Below are 10,953 nucleotides of genomic sequence, written 5' to 3'. Positions count from 1 at the left end.
TGGCTCCAATCTCTCCTACCTCGATTACAGTTCTGGGCTTCCCATCTAGGATGTATCTTTCTATTTCCTCAGGAACACCCTCTAAGAACTGTTCCATTTGCATGAGGAATGGCAACTCTTCTGGAGATTTAACACTTGCTCCTGATATCCAGGCATCCCAGTGTTTCACAATGTGGTAGGCATGTCGGGTAAATAACACGTCTGGTTTCCACTTTAGGGCTCTGAACCTCCGACGAGAATGCTCCGGTGTTAGCCCCATTCTGACTCTTGCCTTGGATTTAAACAGTTCATACTGGTTCATTTGTGCCTTAGGCATTTCAGCCACCACCTCAGCTAAGGGTCCACTGAGCTGTGGCCTCAGCTCTACCATGTATTGGTCTGTGGAGATGTCGTACCCAAGGCAGGCCCTTTCAAAGTTTTCTAAGAAGACCTCAGTATCATCGCCTGCCTTGTAGGTGGGGAACTTTCTGGGATGGGAAGTGGTACCTGGAGAAGGATTGCTAGGGTTTGTTGGTATATTCTGCTGAGCCTTTACCTTCACCATCTCCAGTTCATGCTCCATTTCTTTGTCCCTTGCCTCCATCTCTTTGTCCCTTGCCTCCATTTCCCTCCTGTGGGCAGCCTCCTGTATATCCTTCTCCATCCGCATGAGTGCTATCTGTCTTTCAAGTTCCTTTTGTTTTTCATCAGCCTCAAATCTGGCTAATTCCAGCTTTTGTTGAGCCGTGGAGTCTGTCATCCTAACCTCTCTGTTTTTAAGTAACTTTACACCCGAGGTTTAGAAATAAAACAAACAAAACTTGGCTTGTAAAATTTTGCTGTGCTGGAATAGAATACCTATATTCTCTGATAGTGATTGTCAGCCTACAGAAAAATCCAAAAAAAAAAAAAAAAAAAAATTAAAACCTAACACCTTTTGTCTCCAGGCAAATAGGCAGAAAAACCCCTCTAGCTACTTTTAGGGAAAAAAAAAAAAACTTCAGGTCTGTGAAGACTTGTGAAGTTCCCTGCAGCTCACAAAAAAACAATTCCCTTTTGTCTACTCTCTGGCCCCAAATCAAAGCAAAAAACCTCCAACTACTTGGAAACCTGCTTTCCCGCAGCCCGAAGGAAAAAAAATTCCTTTTCAAATCTGTGCTCCTTGTTAAAAAAAAAAAAAATCAAAATCCTAAAAAAAAAAAAAAAAACCCCAAACACTAACAGTTTTGTCTTCAGGCAAATAGGTAGAAATCCCCTCTAGTTGCTCTTAGGAAAAAAAACAACAACTTCAGTTCTGTGAAGACTTGTGAATTTCCCTGCAGGAGGTTAACTACTCTGCCTCCAGGCAAAGAAAACCTGCAATTCACAAAGGTAATTCCCTTTTGTCTCTGCTCTGGCCCCAAAGCAAAGAAAAAACTAGCTGCTTTCAGTTGGACCTCCTTTCCAGCAGCCCCAAAGGAAAAAAAAATTCCTTTTTAAAATCTGTGTTTCTGGTTCAGAAAAAATCTCAAATTGATCTCAAAATGATTTCAGGTTAATCCCACCACTCTGCCACCATGTCAAGGTTCCTTCCCCACTCTGAACTCTAGGGTACAGATGTGGGGACCTGCATGAAAACCTCCTAAGCTTACTTTTACCAGCTTAGGTTAAAACTTCCCCAAGGTACAAACTATTTTACCCTTTGCCTTGGACTTCCACTGCCACCACCAAACTTTATCTGGGTTCCTGAGAAAACGTTGTTTGGAAACGTCTTTCCCCCCAAAATCCTCCCAACCCTTGCACCCCACTTCCTGGGGAAGGTTTGGTAAAAATCCTCACCAATTTGCATAGGTGACCACAGACCCAAACCCTTGGATCTTAGAACAATGAAAAAGCATTCAGTTTTCTTACAAGAAGACTTTTAATAGAAGTAAAAAAGAATCACCTCTATAAAATCAGGATGGTAAATACCTTACAGGGTAATTAGATTCAAAACATAGAGAATCCCTCTAGGCAAAACCTTAAGTTACAAAAAAGACACACAGACAGGAATATTCATTCTATTCAGCACAGCTATTTTCTCAGCCATTTAAAGAAATCATAATCTAACGCATATCTAGCTAGATTACTTACTAAATTCTAAGATTCCATTCCTGTTCTGTCCCTGGCCAAAGCATCACACAGACAGACACAGACCAACTCTTTGTTTTTCCCTCTCCCCAGCTTTTGAAAGTATCTTGTCTCCTCATTGGTCATTTTGGTCAGGTGCCAGCGAGGTTATCCTAGCTTCTTAACCCTTTCAGGTGAGAGGATTTTTCCTCTGGCCAGGAAGGATTTTAAAGGGGTTTACCCTTCCCTTTATATTTATGACAGGGCCTATTTACCATGAATATTTAACTACCAAAACCATGTTATCCCATCATACCATCTCCTCCATAAACTTATCGAGTTTAATCTTAAAGCCAGATAGATCTTTTGCCCCCACTGCTTCCCTTGGAAGGCTATTCCAAAACTTCACTCCTCTCATGGTTAGAAACCTTCGTCTAATTTCTAGTCTAAATTTCCTGGTGGCCAGTTCATATCCATTTGTTCTTGTGTCCACATTGGTACTGAGCTTAAATGATGCCACTGTCCCTTATTTTATACTCTTAGTCCACGTCCCTGGAAAGAAACTAGCCCAGGCATGCCTGTTGGGCCTTGCAGAGTCACAGGATTGAGCAATCCCCATTGTGTGGTGCTTCTCTTCCAGAACTGGAAATCCCTTATTTACAACTCTCCTGCTGATTAATGGTCATTTGACACCCGCCTGGGTGTGGATCACCTCCTTTCTTGTCACTGGAGAACTAGCAATGGATGACTCCAAAATTTACAACATATTTCAATAGTCATACAGCAAAATCTCATAACTTCATACACACTAATGATATACATATTTTGACAGAACAATGGGTTTCAGAATATCATGACCCTATCTATATCTTACATGGCATGCTTTGTATGAAATATAACCATATATGACTGAACACGGGGGTTACAAGGTGCTACTTTGAGGTATGGTGTGTCACAATATAATATATCTATAATCTAATAAATTATAAAATTTGTTTCATGTCTTACTGCATATAAAATTCATTAATAAAAGTTGTACCTTAAATTTCACAAATGTTATATGTTGTTCTAGGCTGGGATTTTCTAAGTAATTTAAGAAGTCAGGCACCCAATTTTCATTGAATTACTATGGGATTCTGGCACCTAATTCCCAACTTTGTTTGAAAAATCCCAGCCCAAAAAATACACAACTGGAGTCAGGAATCCTCTTGACTCCCCTTAGATCAAGAGGCAGAATACAAGAATGTAGCTGGCACAGCTGTTTTAATGCTAAATACTTTCACAAGCGTTTTTTGGGGTGGGGGGAGAAAGTACAGGGTTTGGTTTATTATGAATCATGAGATCATGCTAATTATGAAACTCCTCAGGTGTTCATTGGTTATTTGTGGCTGCATTCATGAATCCGAAGTCTCAGATTTTGGCATGAATGATTATTTGTTTGAAAATTCATCATGAAAGTTTGTATACCCCTTGATATTATCTCCAAATTTAAAACCTTAAAATCCAGTCAGGAAGCCGAAACAGTACATTGTGATTTAGGTGATCAATCGCACAACACACATAACCAACAATGAATACTGGAGATTCAAAGAGAAGAATTTGCAAACAAAATGGCTGAAAATTATTCAGCTTAATGATATTTGGCAGATGTTTGAATAATTAATACAGGCACATAAACTGGGAACAGCTTCCAAATTGTTTGTGCACCAAGAAAAGGAACGAATTTGCACTAGTGATTAGTACCAGTGGCTAATCAATGGGCTGTGGATCAATTTGTTCAAAGGAATACCTGATCACCTCACTCATTAATAGTACAAAAGGCCCAACTGGAGAGAGGTGGTATAAATTATTTGTTGTGATGCACTTAATTATAACTGTGTTGGTAGAAACCAATTCAAAACACCACAGAAAATAAAACTCTTCCTCCATTGAGTAGGATTATGGACCTTCTTCATAAGAGGAAAGACTTTTGCATGACCTCAAAGGCAAGTGTGAATTGGAGTTGGGGGTGGGAGAGGCACAACAAGTCTCTCCTTCAGTTTGGAAAGTGCAAGGAGGAGCTAGGCACTGCTGCAGACCCCATGATGTTGCCTGAGGAGCAAACATAGGGTGACCAGATGTCCTGATTTTATAGGGACAGTCCCAGTTTTGGGTCTTTTTCTTATATAGGCTCCTATTACCCCCCATCCCCATCCTGATTTTTCACATTTGCTGTCTGTCACCCTAAAACAACATCACTGAGGACAAGCAGAAAGTGGGGAAATATGTTTCTTTATTCTACACTAGCCAGCAGCGGTGGCTGACTGGAAGGAATTGCAACGTGCTGGTGGCTTGGCAGTGTCCCTCCTGCATGTTAGAGAAAGTGTGTTCCATTCCACAGCGAGCCATCTCTGCTGATTCATTGAACAGAGCTATGGCCTCATCCTTTCTGTCCCCTTTAGAGTTCATTGCCCCTCAGGAGAAGTCATGAGGTCTCTAACTGTATTTTGTGTATCTGTGTAGCATGCCCAATTTGGAGCCGTGGACTGAAGGCACAATCTGGCAAAATAAATAGAAGATCCAGACCATTGTAGGTTATAATCAAGGGAATGGGCTATAATCAAGTTCAGACAGATCAGTCATCTTGGTACAATGATTCTGGAGATATATATATATATAAGGATTCGGTTTGCTTCCATTTGGAACTTAAAAAAACTAAGCTTTTCTCTTATTGTGCCAGCTGCAGAATACACCAATTAGCATTTATGTTCTATTGCAAATTATAATTGTGCAATAGGTTATTCTGCACATGCCTCCGGTGCCTTACATATGCTTTTAAAGAACCTGTTGTCTGTGGGGCTAGAATAATACAAGTTCACTCAATAAAACAAGTAGCTGTCCTGAATATAATGTGATAACCAGATAAAATATTTTTAAGAAACATATTGTATAAACAACACCTCTGGGAAAATTCATGGGCTTATATTTTGGATGTTTTATGATCTTATTTTCTTAGTTAAAAATAATGCCGCAAAGTTACTATAGCAACTTATGCTGTAGACTGCCTTGCAGACACGTATGGAAGCAAATGTACTATTTTTTGTGTTTTCTCTCAGAACAATAGAAGTTATGAGAAGCAAATGTTGTAACCACTTTACTTAGAAAAAAGAGAGAGGATGATAAATTGGTCTGAACAAGCTGTTTTTCCCAGTGGACCGTCAGTCTAGCCTAGCTGACTAAAAATAGAATTTTTTTTTAAAGATAAAGGAGGTAACTATTATAGACCAAATTAGTCAATGGACTTATGCTGCAGAGAATGTGGCCATTTATCTGAAGAAGGAAGAACAAAATGTTGTCAAGCAATAGCTACCCACAACAGAACATTTTACATATGGAGTAGTTAATTGTTCAAGCTTGTGATTGCGTTTTTTGTTTGTTTTTTTCTTTTGATGTCTTTGAAGCTCCACTACATATATGATGAAAGACATTCTGTTCCCTTCTGCAAAGGGAACATGATCATGTTTGATGATGAGGGTTTTAAGATGAAATGGATACACTAGATGAGATCAAGGTTCAGCTTTGGAAAATACAGGCATTGAAGTTATTGACAAAACTGAGAAATTACGGGGCAAGCAGGTAAAGTAACATGGACAGTAAAGGCAAAAAACAAATAATAAAACTCAAAAGTTTGGAAATAGAAACTAAAACACAGTTTGACTCTGAAAAATGGCTATGTGAAAATGGCACGTTCTTACTCAACAGGTCTGTTTTCTTGTGCATAATTGTGGACTTCACTGACTCAAAGATGTAATTTATTTTTCTCCAGTGAATCCTGCAGAACCAACAGCTCTGCTGAAGTGAAAAAGATTCTGTTCCTTAGTGCACATCAAGGCATTGTGTACCAAATTGCCATTGGTGACACTTCTACAATCCCATTGCTAAATTCATTGGGGTTGCAAAAGTATCATGGAGGACCTAATTTAAAGGCAATGGAGGTGCAGATGTGGAAAGACTGATGAATTTGGCCTGCACATTTTTTTACTGATGTGTGAGGAGAAAATAGCCCAGATTGAGTTTGTAGAATGGTAATTAGGAAAAACAGTCTTTTTTTTTTCACCTGTAAAATGAGGACATTTGATCCAGAAGTCTCACCAAGAGACAATAGATTTAAAACTGCCTGACACTGTTTTTACCATCCATTTTAGAAGGAGCTGTCCTTTAAACCCAGTAGCCCTCTGAAATGTTCTTGATATTCAGAAGTCTAAATCTTTCCATATATTTTTCATAGACTATTGTGTGAGTCAATTAGTTACATAAATAACAGGAAGTTAAATAAGGGATATTAATATATCAAACCCCACACTAAACAAGAAGAGCTTAAGGGCTCATTTTGGGCTCAGCCAGCTCCACCCTGCCACACCAGCAGCAAATGCTCTATCTGCTGCTCATTTGGCAAGCAGCGCTGAAGGTAAGCAGATCTGCAGCCCACAGCTCCAGCAGAGCAGAGTGAAACCTAAAGGCTCTGCTGTAGCTGCCCAGAGGGGCCCTCTGTGAGGAAAGGGAGGACCTCCACAGAGACAAGCAGAGAGAGAAGTATCCTGTGGCTCTGGACAGTGGCGACTCCCTCTTGCTTCTTTGGGATTTGGATTTTCCCATCAGGCAAAGGCCTTGGACTGAGGTGATCCTCGGGGGGAGATGAGAGGAAGAGGCCCAAGGAGGACAGCCTTAAGTAGTCTTGATTGCCAGATTACTGATAGCTAAAAGGGCCCTGGGTCAAAGCCCGGTGGAGTGGGAGGGCCCGGGCTTCCCACCCTACCACACCCTTGGCAGTCTGGGGTTGTGGCCATGACCACTAGGCCACGCTTCCCAACTAGACCGTGAGTGGAGACCATTACATCATCCTTCAAAAACATAATACCCCTGAATATGCTCAATCATCATTATCTCAAGGTGAAAAGTATCATCTATGGAACTAACAGCATCACTCCCTGTAATACCTTGTGTTTCTCTTTGAGGTATTTTATTTCATGTCAAGACCAGATCAGTTCCTGTTTAGCTTGTGAGATTAGATGCACTCATAGCTCAAGTGATATATTGCGTCAATAGACTGTATTAGGTTGTCTTAATAGTTTGGTACATCACAAATTTAAGAGACGCTGTCAAGTACACCTTCATTGTCCTTTTTTTCATGTTTGTCATTGATTGTTTTACCCTCTCAGAAATAGAAGTGTTAGGAAAAACTATTCTATCATATTCTAGCCAGCAGAATAGATCATCTATTATGCTGGCATATTTCTAGGAACTGGAATTGCTGGTTAGCTCGTACTCCCTCTGACCTGTCTAAGAGTTAAATGTACAAGATGTTTTGAGAGTTATGTAATTGATACTGATTATAAAAAATTACTCAAAACTCCCATTTAGGTTTAATCTATTCTAGTCTAACAATAACAGTCACTGGGGAAACTGCTCACTAAAATGCTTCAAATTTCAAATTACTTTAGCCATGGAAGATAAATTTATATTTTATTTTCAGAGAATTTGAGTGTTTGTGAATGTTAGAGTGTGGCGGTTCAATGACAAGACGGAACACAGCTTTTAGCAAGCAAGCAGGCTGGTCTCTGCTAACGGGCTTCTGCCTGTCAGCTTTCCACCTTCCCCTTTATTCTCTCTCGCCCCCCGCGCATTACGTTCTCCAACAGATAAAAGGAATACACTGGCTTTGTTTAACATTCTTATTTACCAATTTCTATCTACCGCATTCCTTGCTCTCGGGCCTTGAGCCCAGTCCTGAGAGACTTCCCACGGTTCATGTCATCTTGGCGAGATTCCAAGGTTGATGCTCTTGAAAGGAGCTGTGTGTGCACAAGTCCAGCACAACACTCTGGGTGTGCCCTGAATGTTGCCAACTGCATAAACCTTGTATGAATCCTACATTAGAGAGTGATGATACTAACATAGGATTAGTGACAACGGTTGTCATGTAAATGTAGGGCTGGACTAAACATGTGACCAGTTTGTGGTCCATGATTAAGGGAAGCATTTTATCAGTAGCTGCCATTGGTCTGCCATGCCACCACCTTACACAATAAATTTGCATGGACCACCTGTATGTAATAACATATAGCACCTTTCAAGGTAAAGGATATCAGAATACTTTACTTACAAAAATTCAGCCCCCACTGAGTAACCACCTGTGAGATGGAACACACCAGCTGTTGACAATTGCACAGCAATGCTACACAACTGTCTGGGTCACGAAGTAAAAGATAGCACTCTATCCAGTTGACACCTAAATCATCAATAAACTGAAATGACAAAACTTTTCTGAACTCTTATGCTATTTCCTTTCCTGCTGGCCCCATGGAAAAGCTGACCAATAGAATAAAGATAACACTGAAGAAGGCAATACTTCGTTTAATGTTTTCTGAACTGTGTACATATGATGATAATAAAAATAGATAACGTAAATTGTAATGGGTATTGAGTAGTTTAGAGAGTAGTAGACAGGGAGTCAGGAATAGTGCCTCTGCCACTGATTCACGGTGAGACATTGTGGAAAGTCACTTATATCTTTATGCCTCAGGTATGAGCTCTGTAAAATGGGAATCCTGTTACTCACCTACCTAGTGTGGTGCTGGGAGGTTCAATTAATATTTGCACGGCACATTAAGATATTTTAGATGAAAGAACAACCTATTTTCAGAATACATTGGAAGACTCAAACTTTTGGAAAAGCTTTCCTGTAGCGCATGTGCGCGCTCTCTTGAGATGCAAACAGCAACCTATTATACAGACTGCAGATAACTGTGCAAATCTTAATTACTATATTTAGGACTCAGGCCTGAACTCTAGTTTTAGGCACCACTGTGATCCACAAAACTCTGCTGAGTACCAGCTAGCCCTGTAGATGCCTAAACTAACTCAACATCTAAATTTTCACTGTTGAAGTTCCCTAGATGCCGAAGTTTCTGCCTCTGGCCATGTGCACTGCAGCCTCACTCTAGCACCCGGACATCTGTTTCTCAGTGCAAGCCCCAGTGAAATCTTCAAGCCAGGGGAAGATAGGTGATTCCCTGGCTATCTTGCCTGCAGGGCATGGATTGGGCCCCATTCAGAATCCAGCTGGAGGAGGTGGTGCCTTATAACTTGTAGACCAGGGGGTAGAGCACTCTCCCAGATGTGGGAGACCCAGATTCAATTCTCCACTTTGCCTGATAGGGAGAGAGGATTTGAACAGGGGTCTCCCATCTCTTGAGACTATTCTAGCCACTAGGGTATCCCTAAATCTTTTCGGTTCCAGCTATTCCACTTGGGATAAATAGTCATAGGAATAGGAGAACTGGACTGTGTGTCTCCCAGGTGTGTATCCTTACCACTGGGCTATAGAGACACTCTCTCTGGTCCACATATACAAAGTGGAAACAGCTTCAACAGAAGAGATTGAGAGCCCCACATGAGACCACCCCATTGCCCAGGTGTTAAGATACTCTCCTGAGAGATGTTCAAATCCTTTCTCCACATCAGACAGAAGGAGATTTGAACTTGGCTCTCCCACAGACCAGGTGAATGCTCTGACCACTTTGTAAAAAGTTACGAGGGAGATGACACCACCATCTCCTGCATTTCTTGAAAGAATGGGTTAGGCTCCCAACTGTCTGACCTCAAGCTGTGGATTGTAAGCAAAGTGCCTCTCTCTCACAGGGACAGGGCGTACACCCTCTTCTCAGCATCTCCCATTGATGACTTTCGTGGATCCCATTCCTAGGCACTTATCTCCATAGGTGGAACTAGGGGTGCTGAAGTAGTTTGCATTATATACAGGGTTTACAGTTTGGTACAATGACTTTCAGCACCCCCACTATACAAATTGTTCCAGCACTCCTACCTATCTCCTCCATTCATTGTATAGGAGCATAGGCTCCTAACTCATGCTTTGTAGATCTTGTTGTTCCCGTTATTTTCTTGGTGACAAAATGTTTGGTGTTGCAAAGCTAAGCATTGCAACACCAAAGTCCCTTTGTGGATCTGGGCCTCAAACTATGACAGGTGTGAAGGAGTGTGCCAAGCTGTCTGGAGTGGATCAGGAGTGTGAGTACCAAACTCAGGGCATAACCCCCACATTGGTGGTAAGTTCTATACTTAGATTTCACCAACCAAGCATCAAGTGTGAACTCCTCAAGCACCATAACAGCCTTAACATGGAATCACAGACCATCCCCTTCAGAACTCCAGTCTATCTTGCCATCAAGGTAAGATTGCCTTTGGTGTAATGGACTATTTATCACAAAAATCACAACAATATTCAGGTTACTCCCAATCCCAAAGGATGGATTACACACCCCAGGTCTATTGCACCCTAGATCACACACAAAAGACAAAGCTGGTAGCCAATCCTGTAATAAATGAAGAAGAAGAAATTAATATTTACAAGGTTAAATCAGGTAAACATATACACACAAGTGAGTTACAGTCTTAGGTTTCAAAAGACGATAAAGCAGTGGTTCCCAGACTTGTTCTGCCACTTGTGCAGGGAAAGCCCCTGGCAGGACGGGACAGTCTGTTTACTTGCCACGTCCGCAGGTTCGGCCGATCGTGGCTTCCAGTGGCCGCGGTTCACTGCTCCAGGCCAATGGGAGCTGCTGGAAGCAGCGCAGACCAAGGGATGTACTGGCCGCCGCTTCCAGAAGCTCCCATTGGCCTGGAGCAGTGAACCGTGGCCACTGGGAGCCGCGATCGGCTGAACCTATAGACGTGGCAGGTAAACAAACCGGCCCAGCCTGCCAGGGGCTTTCCCTGCACAAGCGGCGGAACAAGTTTGGGAACCGCTGCGATAGAAGCTGCTGTAATGTGCAAGCTCAATATGTCCTCTAGAGCGAAGCACTGGGGAATCCATAGCTTATATTTAGA

Source organism: Chelonia mydas, chromosome 1, assembly GCF_015237465.2.
Source record: "Chelonia mydas isolate rCheMyd1 chromosome 1, rCheMyd1.pri.v2, whole genome shotgun sequence".
Taxonomy (NCBI): Eukaryota; Metazoa; Chordata; order Testudines; family Cheloniidae; genus Chelonia; species Chelonia mydas.
This window is presented reverse-complemented; position numbering follows the sequence as displayed.